Source organism: Aulonocara stuartgranti, assembly GCF_965226115.1.
Source record: "Aulonocara stuartgranti genome assembly, chromosome: 20".
NCBI lineage: Eukaryota > Metazoa > Chordata > Actinopteri > Cichliformes > Cichlidae > Aulonocara > Aulonocara stuartgranti.
This window is the reverse complement of record NC_138956.1, coordinates 16,482,770-16,497,867: the sequence shown is the minus strand read 5'-3', so window position 1 is coordinate 16,497,867 and position 15,098 is coordinate 16,482,770. Positions and strand designations below refer to the sequence as shown.

Below are 15,098 nucleotides of genomic sequence, written 5' to 3'. Positions count from 1 at the left end.
TTTCCGTCTTCACCAGACCCCTGCTCTGCAATTGGGTATGAGGTTTCTCCGAACAACACATACTCAGGATCTGAATCTGAACAGCCTGTTTTCTCTTCTGTCATAGGACCCACTACCACAGGGGATTCATTATTTTTCTTTTTCCTGGGTGCAGGAATTGGGCCAATACAAGGTTAAGGTTAGCTCTGTGAACCCGTTTTACTGGCCCACCCTCCACAGGCTCCACTGCATGTGTGCTGCCCTGGACTTCGACAACCCTATAAACCACAGGGCTCCAGGCGTCTTGAATTGTGTTCCTGCCTTGGGGCCAGTGTCGCAGATAAACTAACTGACCTACTTCAACAGGGGGGCAATAGACCCGGGTTTTGTCCAGCTCAAGCCTTTCTGCTGCTTTCTGCTCCGTGTACTGCCTTGCTCTGTTATGTGCTTCATTTAAGCGCTGCTGATGCACAACCAGCCAGTCATGTCTCTTATCAAGCACCTGCTCCTGCCCCAGTAAAGCATCTACAGGAAGGTGGGGGTGCACTCCAAGCATGAGGTAATACGGCGAGTGACCTGTGGTGGCATGGGGAGTCACATTTTATGCATACAAAGCTGAGGTGGAGGCCCAGGCAGCTGAGATGGAGGCCCAGGCAGGCCTAGGCTAACTAGGCTAATTAGTTGTAGCCAGTCCAAATCACTGATGTTTGAATTAGGTCCAGGATTTAGTTCTAAATCACCAGCCAAAAGTAGCATCAGAACAAGTTTCAGAATCTCCAGCAACAGTTGTGGTATATTTGATTGTTCATGTTTACCTGGGGGTGGTCTAGCATGACCAAAATCCAAGAATCTTGTGAACAAAAGATGTTGACTCCATTTGGCTGGGAAAGTGGTATAATTATCCAGCTTTCTTGGACGTGTCAAACTCCACAGAAGATAAAAATGTATAAAAACAAAAAGACAAGTTGATGTCAAGATCCAGGGGTTTTTAGATGGTTTTTTAGGTGGGTTTTTTGGCAGGACCTGCCAAGCTGTGTGTCTGCACCCTAGCAGCCATCTTGAGAGTTCAACTGGTTCTTGTTATGGATAAAGTGTCTTCTTTTTGTTTCAAAACAGTGGATAACGATTCGCTGATAGCTGCCAACATCTGCAAACAAATATAATTCTATAAAGTTGTTCTACATAGTGTGTAACTCAACCTATAGAGCGTTATTAAATGTATTGCTAATGCAATATATGCAGTATGGCACATTGACTTCCAAGGAAATTTTAGACGTCACTCATCATCAGAAAGGTTGCCGGCCCTTGACAAAGACATTAATCTCAGTTCCAAGAAAGCAATCTCTAATTCCAAAACCATTCTCAGTTCCAGGAATACAATCCCAGATACCAAAAACTGTATCTGAGTTCTAAGAAGTAAATCTCTAATACCATAAAGGTTATCTCAATTCCAAGAACGCAATCCCAGGTTTCAAGAGCTTCATCTCAATTCCAAGAAGTCAATCTCTAATACCATAAAGGTTATCTCAATTCCAAGAACGCAATCCCAGGTTTCAAGAGCTTCATCTCAATTCCAAGAAGTCAATCTCTAATACCATAAAGGTTATCTCAATTCCAAGAACGCAATCCCAGGTTTCAAGAGCTTCATCTCAATTCCAAGAAGTCAATCTCTAATACCATAAAGGTTATCTCAATTCCAAGAACGCAATCCCAGGTTTCAAGAGCTTCATCTCAATTCCAAGAAGTCAATCTCTAATACCATAAAGGTTATCTCAATTCCAAGAACGCAATCCCAGGTTTCAAGAGCTTCATCTCAATTCCAAGAAGTCAATCTCTAATACCATATATGTTATCTCAATTCCAAGAACGCAATCCCAGGTTTCAAGAGCTTCATCTCAATTCCAAGAAGTCGATCTCTAATACCATAAAGGTTATCTCAATTCCAAGAACGCAATCCCAGGTTTCAAGAGCTTCATCTCAATTCCAATGTAGCCTGGCTAAATTAACCAGCCCAGAACACAGATTATCTTTGGGGTTCTTTTAATCTGAATGATAAAGTAAGCGCTCAGAATAAAATAAAAAGGTTGTAAAAATAAAGAAATAAAATTGTTACAGACTTGTTACAGACAGCTTTGTGCACTGGTAACCCACTGCTACTGCAGGTTATTTCCCCAACTTTATCAGCATCTGGATCTCAAGGACATCTAGTGTCATTTTGTGTCTGATATAAACCCATACATAAATAAAACAAACTTAGCAGTGCAAAAATAACTGTAGTGGCTTCTCCTGCTAAGATACAGAGCCAAGATTAAACAGTTAACAAGGTACATTTCCCTCTTACCCACAGAGATAGTATAATACAAGTGTGAACTCAAATACATACAGTGCATTAATTCAGCAGAAAACGGAATATAGATCCCTCTGAGATGAATGGCGAAGTTGGTTGCAGCCACTCCTGGTGCCTTAAACGTTGCACACTTTGCATTCAAAACAGATCACGCAGCGAAAAAAGGCATTGCACACCCACATAACACCAATGCAAGCTAGCACTCCCGTGAATGTCTCTGTAGATCCCCATGATCCCTTGCGCTCTCAGGGGTACCCCAAAAGAAACAGCGCCATCCAGTGGCATGTCCCATAATATCGAACTTCCACCTGGCTACATTCTCCCCTGCTTAAGAGTCAACGTCCCCGGTGACTCAATTGGTATATCTCAACTCATGCACTGCTTCTTTAAAGAGGGCAGTACCCATATTAGTCAATAACTGAGACAGCACCTCAGGGCTCAAGGTGATGGCATGACATGCTGATACAGGGACATGGTAAGGGTTTGAATGCACTCCAGCATTAGCTCTTTTACTCCGACGGGGCACTGGTGTTGGTGTAATGACCCCAATATCCCTGTTGGTTTCAGTAGCAACTGTCTCTGGTGTGGACACCTGCTCAGAGGCAGACGGTGCAGTAACACGAGCATCATCAGTGTTTACAGACTCTGAAACGCCACTGCTTTGAACTGCTTCCGTCTTCACCAGACCCCTGCTCTGCAATTGGGTATGAGGTTTCTCCGAACAACACATACTCAGGATCTGAATCTGAACAGCCTGTTTTCTCTTCTGTCATAGGACCCACTACCACAGGGGATTCATTATTTTTCTTTTTCCTGGGTGCAGGAATTGGGCCAATACAAGGTTAAGGTTAGCTCTGTGAACCCGTTTTACTGGCCCACCCTCCACAGGCTCCACTGCATGTGTGCTGCCCTGGACTTCGACAACCCTATAAACCACAGGGCTCCAGGCGTCTTGAATTTTGTTCCTGCCTTGGGGCCAGTGTCGCAGATAAACTAACTGACCTACTTCAACAGGGGGGCAATAGACCCGGGTTTTGTCCAGCTCAAGCCTTTCTGCTGCTTTCTGCTCCGTGTACTGCCTTGCTCTGTTATGTGCTTCATTTAAGCGCTGCTGATGCACAACCAGCCAGTCATGTCTCTTATCAAGCACCTGCTCCTGCCCCAGTAAAGCATCTACAGGAAGGTGGGGGTGCACTCCAAGCATGAGGTAATACGGCGAGTGACCTGTGGTGGCATGGGGAGTCACATTTTATGCATACAAAGCTGAGGTGGAGGCCCAGGCAGCTGAGATGGAGGCCCAGGCAGGCCTAGGCTAACTAGGCTAATTAGTTGTAGCCAGTCCAAATCACTGATGTTTGAATTAGGTCCAGGATTTAGTTCTAAATCACCAGCCAAAAGTAGCATCAGAACAAGTTTCAGAATCTCCAGCAACAGTTGTGGTATATTTGATTGTTCATGTTTACCTGGGGGTGGTCTAGCATGACCAAAATCCAAGAATCTTGTGAACAAAAGATGTTGACTCCATTTGGCTGGGAAAGTGGTATAATTATCCAGCTTTCTTGGACGTGTCAAACTCCACAGAAGATAAAAATGTATAAAAACAAAAAGACAAGTTGATGTCAAGATCCAGGGGTTTTTAGATGGTTTTTTAGGTGGGTTTTTTGGCAGGACCTGCCAAGCTGTGTGTCTGCACCCTAGCAGCCATCTTGAGAGTTCAACTGGTTCTTGTTATGGATAAAGTGTCTTCTTTTTGTTTCAAAACAGTGGATAACGATTCGCTGATAGCTGCCAACATCTGCAAACAAATATAATTCTATAAAGTTGTTCTACATAGTGTGTAACTCAACCTATAGAGCGTTATTAAATGTATTGCTAATGCAATATATGCAGTATGGCACATTGACTTCCAAGGAAATTTTAGACGTCACTCATCATCAGAAAGGTTGCCGGCCCTTGACAAAGACATTAATCTCAGTTCCAAGAAAGCAATCTCTAATTCCAAAACCATTCTCAGTTCCAGGAATACAATCCCAGATACCAAAAACTGTATCTGAGTTCTAAGAAGTAAATCTCGAATACCATAAAGGTTATCTCAATTCCAAGAACGCAATCCCAGGTTTCAAGAGCTTCATCTCAATTCCAAGAAGTCAATCTCTAATACCATAGAGGTTATCTCAATTCCAAGAACGCAATCCCAGGTTTCAAGAGCTTCATCTCAATTCCAAGAAGTCAATCTCTAATACCATAAAGGTTATCTCAATTCCAAGAACGCAATCCCAGGTTTCAAGAGCTTCATCTCAATTCCAAGAAGTCAATCTCTAATACCATAAAGGTTATCTCAATTCCAAGAACGCAATCCCAGGTTTCAAGAGCTTCATCTCAATTCCAAGAAGTCAATCTCTAATACCATATATGTTATCTCAATTCCAAGAACGCAATCCCAGGTTTCAAGAGCTTCATCTCAATTCCAAGAAGTCGATCTCTAATACCATAAAGGTTATCTCAATTCCAAGAACGCAATCCCAGGTTTCAAGAGCTTCATCTCAATTCCAATGTAGCCTGGCTAAATTAACCAGCCCAGAACACAGATTATCTTTGGGGTTCTTTTAATCTGAATGATAAAGTAAGCGCTCAGAATAAAATAAAAAGGTTGTAAAAATAAAGAAATAAAATTGTTACAGACTTGTTACAGACAGCTTTGTGCACTGGTAACCCACTGCTACTGCAGGTTATTTCCCCAACTTTATCAGCATCTGGATCTCAAGGACATCTAGTGTCATTTTGTGTCTGATATAAACCCATACATAAATAAAACAAACTTAGCAGTGCAAAAATAACTGTAGTGGCTTCTCCTGCTAAGATACAGAGCCAAGATTAAACAGTTAACAAGGTACATTTCCCTCTTACCCACAGAGATAGTATAATACAAGTGTGAACTCAAATACATACAGTGCATTAATTCAGCAGAAAACGGAATATAGATCCCTCTGAGATGAATGGCGAAGTTGGTTGCAGCCACTCCTGGTGCCTTAAACGTTGCACACTTTGCATTCAAAACAGATCACGCAGCGAAAAAAGGCATTGCACACCCACATAACACCAATGCAAGCTAGCACTCCCGTGAATGTCTCTGTAGATCCCCATGATCCCTTGCGCTCTCAGGGGTACCCCAAAAGAAACAGCGCCATCCAGTGGCATGTCCCATAATATCGAACTTCCACCTGGCTACATTCTCCCCTGCTTAAGAGTCAACGTCCCCGGTGACTCAATTGGTATATCTCAACTCATGCACTGCTTCTTTAAAGAGGGCAGTACCCATATTAGTCAATAACTGAGACAGCACCTCAGGGCTCAAGGTGATGGCATGACATGCTGATACAGGGACATGGTAAGGGTTTGAATGCACTCCAGCATTAGCTCTTTTACTCCGACGGGGCACTGGTGTTGGTGTAATGACCCCAATATCCCTGTTGGTTTCAGTAGCAACTGTCTCTGGTGTGGACACCTGCTCAGAGGCAGACGGTGCAGTAACACGAGCATCATCAGTGTTTACAGACTCTGAAACGCCACTGCTTTGAACTGCTTCCGTCTTCACCAGACCCCTGCTCTGCAATTGGGTATGAGGTTTCTCCGAACAACACATACTCAGGATCTGAATCTGAACAGCCTGTTTTCTCTTCTGTCATAGGACCCACTACCACAGGGGATTCATTATTTTTCTTTTTCCTGGGTGCAGGAATTGGGCCAATACAAGGTTAAGGTTAGCTCTGTGAACCCGTTTTACTGGCCCACCCTCCACAGGCTCCACTGCATGTGTGCTGCCCTGGACTTCGACAACCCTATAAACCACAGGGCTCCAGGCGTCTTGAATTTTGTTCCTGCCTTGGGGCCAGTGTCGCAGATAAACTAACTGACCTACTTCAACAGGGGGGCAATAGACCCGGGTTTTGTCCAGCTCAAGCCTTTCTGCTGCTTTCTGCTCCGTGTACTGCCTTGCTCTGTTATGTGCTTCATTTAAGCGCTGCTGATGCACAACCAGCCAGTCATGTCTCTTATCAAGCACCTGCTCCTGCCCCAGTAAAGCATCTACAGGAAGGTGGGGGTGCACTCCAAGCATGAGGTAATACGGCGAGTGACCTGTGGTGGCATGGGGAGTCACATTTTATGCATACAAAGCTGAGGTGGAGGCCCAGGCAGCTGAGATGGAGGCCCAGGCAGGCCTAGGCTAACTAGGCTAATTAGTTGTAGCCAGTCCAAATCACTGATGTTTGAATTAGGTCCAGGATTTAGTTCTAAATCACCAGCCAAAAGTAGCATCAGAACAAGTTTCAGAATCTCCAGCAACAGTTGTGGTATATTTGATTGTTCATGTTTACCTGGGGGTGGTCTAGCATGACCAAAATCCAAGAATCTTGTGAACAAAAGATGTTGACTCCATTTGGCTGGGAAAGTGGTATAATTATCCAGCTTTCTTGGACGTGTCAAACTCCACAGAAGATAAAAATGTATAAAAACAAAAAGACAAGTTGATGTCAAGATCCAGGGGTTTTTAGATGGTTTTTTAGGTGGGTTTTTTGGCAGGACCTGCCAAGCTGTGTGTCTGCACCCTAGCAGCCATCTTGAGAGTTCAACTGGTTCTTGTTATGGATAAAGTGTCTTCTTTTTGTTTCAAAACAGTGGATAACGATTCGCTGATAGCTGCCAACATCTGCAAACAAATATAATTCTATAAAGTTGTTCTACATAGTGTGTAACTCAACCTATAGAGCGTTATTAAATGTATTGCTAATGCAATATATGCAGTATGGCACATTGACTTCCAAGGAAATTTTAGACGTCACTCATCATCAGAAAGGTTGCCGGCCCTTGACAAAGACATTAATCTCAGTTCCAAGAAAGCAATCTCTAATTCCAAAACCATTCTCAGTTCCAGGAATACAATCCCAGATACCAAAAACTGTATCTGAGTTCTAAGAAGTAAATCTCGAATACCATAAAGGTTATCTCAATTCCAAGAACGCAATCCCAGGTTTCAAGAGCTTCATCTCAATTCCAAGAAGTCAATCTCTAATACCATAAAGGTTATCTCAATTCCAAGAACGCAATCCCAGGTTTCAAGAGCTTCATCTCAATTCCAAGAAGTCAATCTCTAATACCATAAAGGTTATCTCAATTCCAAGAACGCAATCCCAGGTTTCAAGAGCTTCATCTCAATTCCAAGAAGTCAATCTCTAATACCATAAAGGTTATCTCAATTCCAAGAACGCAATCCCAGGTTTCAAGAGCTTCATCTCAATTCCAAGAAGTCAATCTCTAATACCATATATGTTATCTCAATTCCAAGAACGCAATCCCAGGTTTCAAGAGCTTCATCTCAATTCCAAGAAGTCGATCTCTAATACCATAAAGGTTATCTCAATTCCAAGAACGCAATCCCAGGTTTCAAGAGCTTCATCTCAATTCCAATGTAGCCTGGCTAAATTAACCAGCCCAGAACACAGATTATCTTTGGGGTTCTTTTAATCTGAATGATAAAGTAAGCGCTCAGAATAAAATAAAAAGGTTGTAAAAATAAAGAAATAAAATTGTTACAGACTTGTTACAGACAGCTTTGTGCACTGGTAACCCACTGCTACTGCAGGTTATTTCCCCAACTTTATCAGCATCTGGATCTCAAGGACATCTAGTGTCATTTTGTGTCTGATATAAACCCATACATAAATAAAACAAACTTAGCAGTGCAAAAATAACTGTAGTGGCTTCTCCTGCTAAGATACAGAGCCAAGATTAAACAGTTAACAAGGTACATTTCCCTCTTACCCACAGAGATAGTATAATACAAGTGTGAACTCAAATACATACAGTGCATTAATTCAGCAGAAAACGGAATATAGATCCCTCTGAGATGAATGGCGAAGTTGGTTGCAGCCACTCCTGGTGCCTTAAACGTTGCACACTTTGCATTCAAAACAGATCACGCAGCGAAAAAAGGCATTGCACACCCACATAACACCAATGCAAGCTAGCACTCCCGTGAATGTCTCTGTAGATCCCCATGATCCCTTGCGCTCTCAGGGGTACCCCAAAAGAAACAGCGCCATCCAGTGGCATGTCCCATAATATCGAACTTCCACCTGGCTACATTCTCCCCTGCTTAAGAGTCAACGTCCCCGGTGACTCAATTGGTATATCTCAACTCATGCACTGCTTCTTTAAAGAGGGCAGTACCCATATTAGTCAATAACTGAGACAGCACCTCAGGGCTCAAGGTGATGGCATGACATGCTGATACAGGGACATGGTAAGGGTTTGAATGCACTCCAGCATTAGCTCTTTTACTCCGACGGGGCACTGGTGTTGGTGTAATGACCCCAATATCCCTGTTGGTTTCAGTAGCAACTGTCTCTGGTGTGGACACCTGCTCAGAGGCAGACGGTGCAGTAACACGAGCATCATCAGTGTTTACAGACTCTGAAACGCCACTGCTTTGAACTGCTTCCGTCTTCACCAGACCCCTGCTCTGCAATTGGGTATGAGGTTTCTCCGAACAACACATACTCAGGATCTGAATCTGAACAGCCTGTTTTCTCTTCTGTCATAGGACCCACTACCACAGGGGATTCATTATTTTTCTTTTTCCTGGGTGCAGGAATTGGGCCAATACAAGGTTAAGGTTAGCTCTGTGAACCCGTTTTACTGGCCCACCCTCCACAGGCTCCACTGCATGTGTGCTGCCCTGGACTTCGACAACCCTATAAACCACAGGGCTCCAGGCGTCTTGAATTTTGTTCCTGCCTTGGGGCCAGTGTCGCAGATAAACTAACTGACCTACTTCAACAGGGGGGCAATAGACCCGGGTTTTGTCCAGCTCAAGCCTTTCTGCTGCTTTCTGCTCCGTGTACTGCCTTGCTCTGTTATGTGCTTCATTTAAGCGCTGCTGATGCACAACCAGCCAGTCATGTCTCTTATCAAGCACCTGCTCCTGCCCCAGTAAAGCATCTACAGGAAGGTGGGGGTGCACTCCAAGCATGAGGTAATACGGCGAGTGACCTGTGGTGGCATGGGGAGTCACATTTTATGCATACAAAGCTGAGGTGGAGGCCCAGGCAGCTGAGATGGAGGCCCAGGCAGGCCTAGGCTAACTAGGCTAATTAGTTGTAGCCAGTCCAAATCACTGATGTTTGAATTAGGTCCAGGATTTAGTTCTAAATCACCAGCCAAAAGTAGCATCAGAACAAGTTTCAGAATCTCCAGCAACAGTTGTGGTATATTTGATTGTTCATGTTTACCTGGGGGTGGTCTAGCATGACCAAAATCCAAGAATCTTGTGAACAAAAGATGTTGACTCCATTTGGCTGGGAAAGTGGTATAATTATCCAGCTTTCTTGGACGTGTCAAACTCCACAGAAGATAAAAATGTATAAAAACAAAAAGACAAGTTGATGTCAAGATCCAGGGGTTTTTAGATGGTTTTTTAGGTGGGTTTTTTGGCAGGACCTGCCAAGCTGTGTGTCTGCACCCTAGCAGCCATCTTGAGAGTTCAACTGGTTCTTGTTATGGATAAAGTGTCTTCTTTTTGTTTCAAAACAGTGGATAACGATTCGCTGATAGCTGCCAACATCTGCAAACAAATATAATTCTATAAAGTTGTTCTACATAGTGTGTAACTCAACCTATAGAGCGTTATTAAATGTATTGCTAATGCAATATATGCAGTATGGCACATTGACTTCCAAGGAAATTTTAGACGTCACTCATCATCAGAAAGGTTGCCGGCCCTTGACAAAGACATTAATCTCAGTTCCAAGAAAGCAATCTCTAATTCCAAAACCATTCTCAGTTCCAGGAATACAATCCCAGATACCAAAAACTGTATCTGAGTTCTGAGAAGTAAATCTCGAATACCATATATGTTATCTCAATTCCAAGAACGCAATCCCAGGTTTCAAGAGCTTCATCTCAATTCCAAGAAGTCGATCTCTAATACCATAAAGGTTATCTCAATTCCAAGAACGCAATCCCAGGTTTCAAGAGCTTCATCTCAATTCCAATGTAGCCTGGCTAAATTAACCAGCCCAGAACACAGATTATCTTTGGGGTTCTTTTAATCTGAATGATAAAGTAAGCGCTCAGAATAAAATAAAAAGGTTGTAAAAATAAAGAAATAAAATTGTTACAGACTTGTTACAGACAGCTTTGTGCACTGGTAACCCACTGCTACTGCAGGTTATTTCCCCAACTTTATCAGCATCTGGATCTCAAGGACATCTAGTGTCATTTTGTGTCTGATATAAACCCATACATAAATAAAACAAACTTAGCAGTGCAAAAATAACTGTAGTGGCTTCTCCTGCTAAGATACAGAGCCAAGATTAAACAGTTAACAAGGTACATTTCCCTCTTACCCACAGAGATAGTATAATACAAGTGTGAACTCAAATACATACAGTGCATTAATTCAGCAGAAAACGGAATATAGATCCCTCTGAGATGAATGGCGAAGTTGGTTGCAGCCACTCCTGGTGCCTTAACCGTTGCACACTTTGCATTCAAAACAGATCACACAGCGAAAAAAGGCATTGCACACCCACATAACACCAATGCAAGCTAGCATTCCCGTGAATGTCTCTGTAGATCCCCATGATCCCTTGCGCTCTCAGGGGTACCCCAAAGGAAACAGCGCCATCCAGTGGCATGTCCCATAATATCGAACTTCCACCTGGCTACACCAAGAAGTCAATCTCTAATACCATAAAGGTTATCTCAATTCCAAGAACACAGTCCCAGGTTTCAAGAGCTTCATCTCAATTCCAAGAAGTCAATCTCTAATACCATAAAGGTTATCTCAATTCCAAGAACACAATCCCAGGTTTCAAGAGCTTCATCTCAATTCCACGAAGTCAATCTCTAATACCATAAAGGTTATCTCAATTCCAAGGACAATCCCAGGTTTCAAGAGCTTCATCTCAATTCCAAGAAGTCAATCTCTAATACCATAAAGGTTATCTCAATTCCAAGAACACAATCCCAGGTTTCAAGAGCTTCATCTCAATTCCACGAAGTCAATCTCTAATACCATAAAGGTTATCTCAATTCCAAGAACACAATCCCAGTTTTCAAGAGCTTCATCTCAATTCCACGAAGTCAATCTCTAATACCATAAAGGTTATCTCAATTCCAAGGACAATCCCAGGTTTCAAGAGCTTCATCTCAATTCCAAGAAGTCAATCTCTGTTATGGCATGCATAGGGTCTTTCTCTTCAGCACCCTCTGCTGGTCATAATGGGACTTCTCACCTGCTTTTTTTTTGCTGGGGTTTTTCTGTGTTCCTGTGGGTAGAGGAAACAGGAAGCTGGTCGCTTGTTAGCCTGCAGGATATGTTGTTGCTCTTTAAAACGTTTCTGCCTTGAAGAGTTATTGCTTGTGAGTATTAACCCTTTAGAACCGGTAGGAGCGGACACAAGTCTGGAGAAGTATAATTTGTTAAGTGGTGAGTCCAGTCAGCATTCTATTTATTATAATTACTAATTCTTATGTTTTTTGTTTCATTTTTTTAATCCCAATCAGTAGGGCTTCCAGTTTAGACATACAAATCAACAATTCTTCCAATTTTTTGACTGAAATCTTTAGAGCTTCCACTTATAGAATAAAATTCACTACTTCTTCCAAGATAGTAATAATTATTTCCTCTGCATGCAGCTTATCTTTGGAACTGGTCTCTGTCACAAGCAGAACAATAAGGACGAACAATGTCAGGTATGTACAAGTGTTGGTTCTACATATGTTTGATTTCCTCAGATTCAGTGGTCCCAAATGATATTCCAACGTTTTTATTTAAAAATTCATTGTGCTTCATGCAGTGGAAATACATTTTCAAAATGCTGACAATGAAGCACGCATTGGTCTGAGCCTACAAGATGAGAATCCTATAGGAGAACTTTGCAGGCAAGAGCAGTTTGTATTTGTTATACAGAGATACTTACCACAATAAAAGAATGCATCAACTAACACGTACATCTTATCCTCATAAACGCTTTAGGTGTTCGTGTGGGCAAAGAATGGATCCATTGACCTGTTGGATACACTTACGTCTGCTGCTGCGATCACTTTATTCTCTGCAGTGGTCTTGCTCCTGTTCCACTTCAACAAATACATCCAATTAAACAAATGCACATTAAAAGGAAGTTCAATAAAGTTTATTTCACTTTAAAAACGTTTGTATTCATTCTTGCACTGGGTTAATGGGGGATAGCAAAGTCCAGTTTGTGTAACATTAAGATTTATGTCATTTTTTTTGTAGATTTTTACTCTTATATTTAACTGTTGGACTACTTAATGCTGACAGGGGTCATTCAGATTCATATTTATGATTAATAATCTTTATCGGTTGTGTGAGTAAGGAGAAAAAAAATGCCCTATTCAATTATTCAATTATCTGTTCCTAATTTATATATATTACTACTACCACTATTACTAATAACAGCAACTTAGATAATAAGCTTTTGTTTATGTGGACATTCATACAACACTTTATTCAATACTACAGAGTCAAAGTTAGATTTTCTTTTTTTTTACAAGGTATACTTTCAAATTTAAAAAAAAAAATCCTAATGGTAGTTGTGCAAATCTTGTTAATTAAGTTAGTTGTATTAGTTATACATAATATGTCTAGTAGGGTCTCCCATAGCAAATTTGTTCTGGGTGAGGGACCAGACAAAGAGCAATTCAGAAGAAACTTATTAGAATATCACTGAGGGAACAGTTTCCCCTTCCCAGGAGAGGGTTATTGGGGTCCCGGCCTGGAGCCAGGCTCGGGAAGGTGCCCAAAGGTGAGCGTCTGGTGGCCGGCTGTTAGTCCATGGGGCCCGGCCGAGCATAGCCTGAAAAGAGGATATGTGCCCCTCCTCTCGCAGGCCCACCACCCGCAGGAGGCGTCATAGGAGTCGTGTGCATGTGTACCGTGTACCAAGCGGCAGCCAAGAGCGGAAGCCCTGGCAGACTGATCCCAAGACTGTCAATTGGGACATGGAATGTCACCTCTCTGGCAGGGAAGGAGCCTCATTTAGTGCGTTAGGTTGAGAGGTATCGGCTAAATATAGTTGGGCTCACCTCAACGCAGGGCTTGGGCTCTGGAAACAGTCTCCTGAAGAGGGCCTGGACTCTGTCTCAGTCCAGAGTTGCCTCTGTAAGAAACGGCAGGCTGGGGTGGGTTTTCTAATGTCCCCTCGGCTTGCTGTCTGTACATACCTTACCATGTCACCTTGGACAACACACTGCCAACATTTACACAATATGCGGCCTGTCCCAGGGGGGAGAGAATCTTAGATCTGCTCTACGCTAAGGCCAAGGATGCATACAGCTTCTCTTCTCTCTCCACACTGGTGGTAGGGCTGGGCCATATCATACCATTCATGGTAATACCGGTATAATGTTGGGCAACGATAAGAAAATGAAATATAAAATAGAATATGGGTGAAACACGGATGCGCAGTGCCTTTGTTTTCATATGCACATGACGGAAAAAGCATGGCGGCGACAGAGAATGAGAAAGCGGATCGTTGAATGAAACGGATGAACCAGAACTGGTTTGTAAAAATGCTGCAACTTCAGTGGTGTGGAACTGGTTTAGCTTTTGTCCGTCAGATACACCGAAAAAGCACTATTTTTGGTGGTCATGCTAGCGGGCCGTCGTTATTACCATGTTTTTTGGAAAATACGACGCACTTAGAATGAATCCTTTGATTTTTTTGAAAATTGACAGAGCCCCTTATAATCCCATGTGCCTTATGTATGAATTCTGGTTGTGTTTACTGACCTCGAAATGAATTTATGTACACGGCGCTCAAAAATCTGTCAAATGTTCAGTACGACTTTGCTAAGCTACGAACCCGCACCGCTTGGTGGACTGTCGAAGCATTACGTAGCCTCGCGGAGTGATACGTACTGTGCTTCAACATAATATTACCATATTGTGTGTGTATAACCTCTTTTTAAGTATTGTGGATATTATACATGGTAATGCTGAGGATATGTCGGCCAATTTCCACTGGAAATGCCTTTTGGCATCAGTTGCTTGTTTAAGTGAAAATACATGTTTTCATACATTTTTAAAATATAAAACATCAATATATGTTTTTTCTAATAAAGTTGTTGAGTTATAAAGTATTTTGTCTATTGTCATTATATCATCAGTTATATCGTTATAAATATTTTTGGTCATATCGCCCTGCTCTACTGGGTCACTCAGATCACAATCTGATTGACCTCATCCCCTGCTTTGTGCCAATTGTGAGGAGAGGACCATCCTGAGAAGCATCAGGAGGTGGTCAGAAGAGGTCTTAGCAGAACTACAGGGCTGTTTTGAGGTACATAATTTTCCTAGGAATTAATAAAGTATTGTGATTCTATTGACTGAAAGCAGATACTGCGATAACATCAAAGTTTCAAAGATTTATTTAACAGCATGCTAGGGGAAACAGGTTTGTGTCCATGATAAAGGAAAAGCAGGCTGGTACAGCAAGTGAGGCACATGAGAAGAAAATTTCACAGTAAAAAGCTAAAAATGGAAAAATACAGAGTCTAGACTTGTAACCACATATAGTGTTGAAGGAATCTGATGACAAGTGGATTGAGAATTTGTCTTTGGAGCAGGGATGTCCAGCCAATGGCCTGGAAAGCTGCCAGTAACAGTGTGCTGAACGTGGCTCAGATGAGGCAGGACCAGACAATGGAATCAGAATCAGAATCAGAAAGGGGTTTATTGCCAAATGTT

The 15,098-nt window shown here is 42.3% G+C and overlaps 1 long non-coding RNA gene across 1 annotated transcript; it reads left to right on the top strand.

Moving 5' to 3' along the window:
• The first annotated feature begins 11,689 nt into the window (after positions 1 to 11,689).
• LOC309697622 lies at positions 11,690 to 12,551 on the top strand. The gene is made up of 4 exons (XR_014273871.1): positions 11,690 to 11,816; positions 12,026 to 12,082; positions 12,187 to 12,271; positions 12,366 to 12,551. It is a non-coding gene; the product is annotated as an uncharacterized lncRNA (long non-coding RNA).
• The last annotated feature ends 2,547 nt before the right edge of the window (positions 12,552 to 15,098 follow it).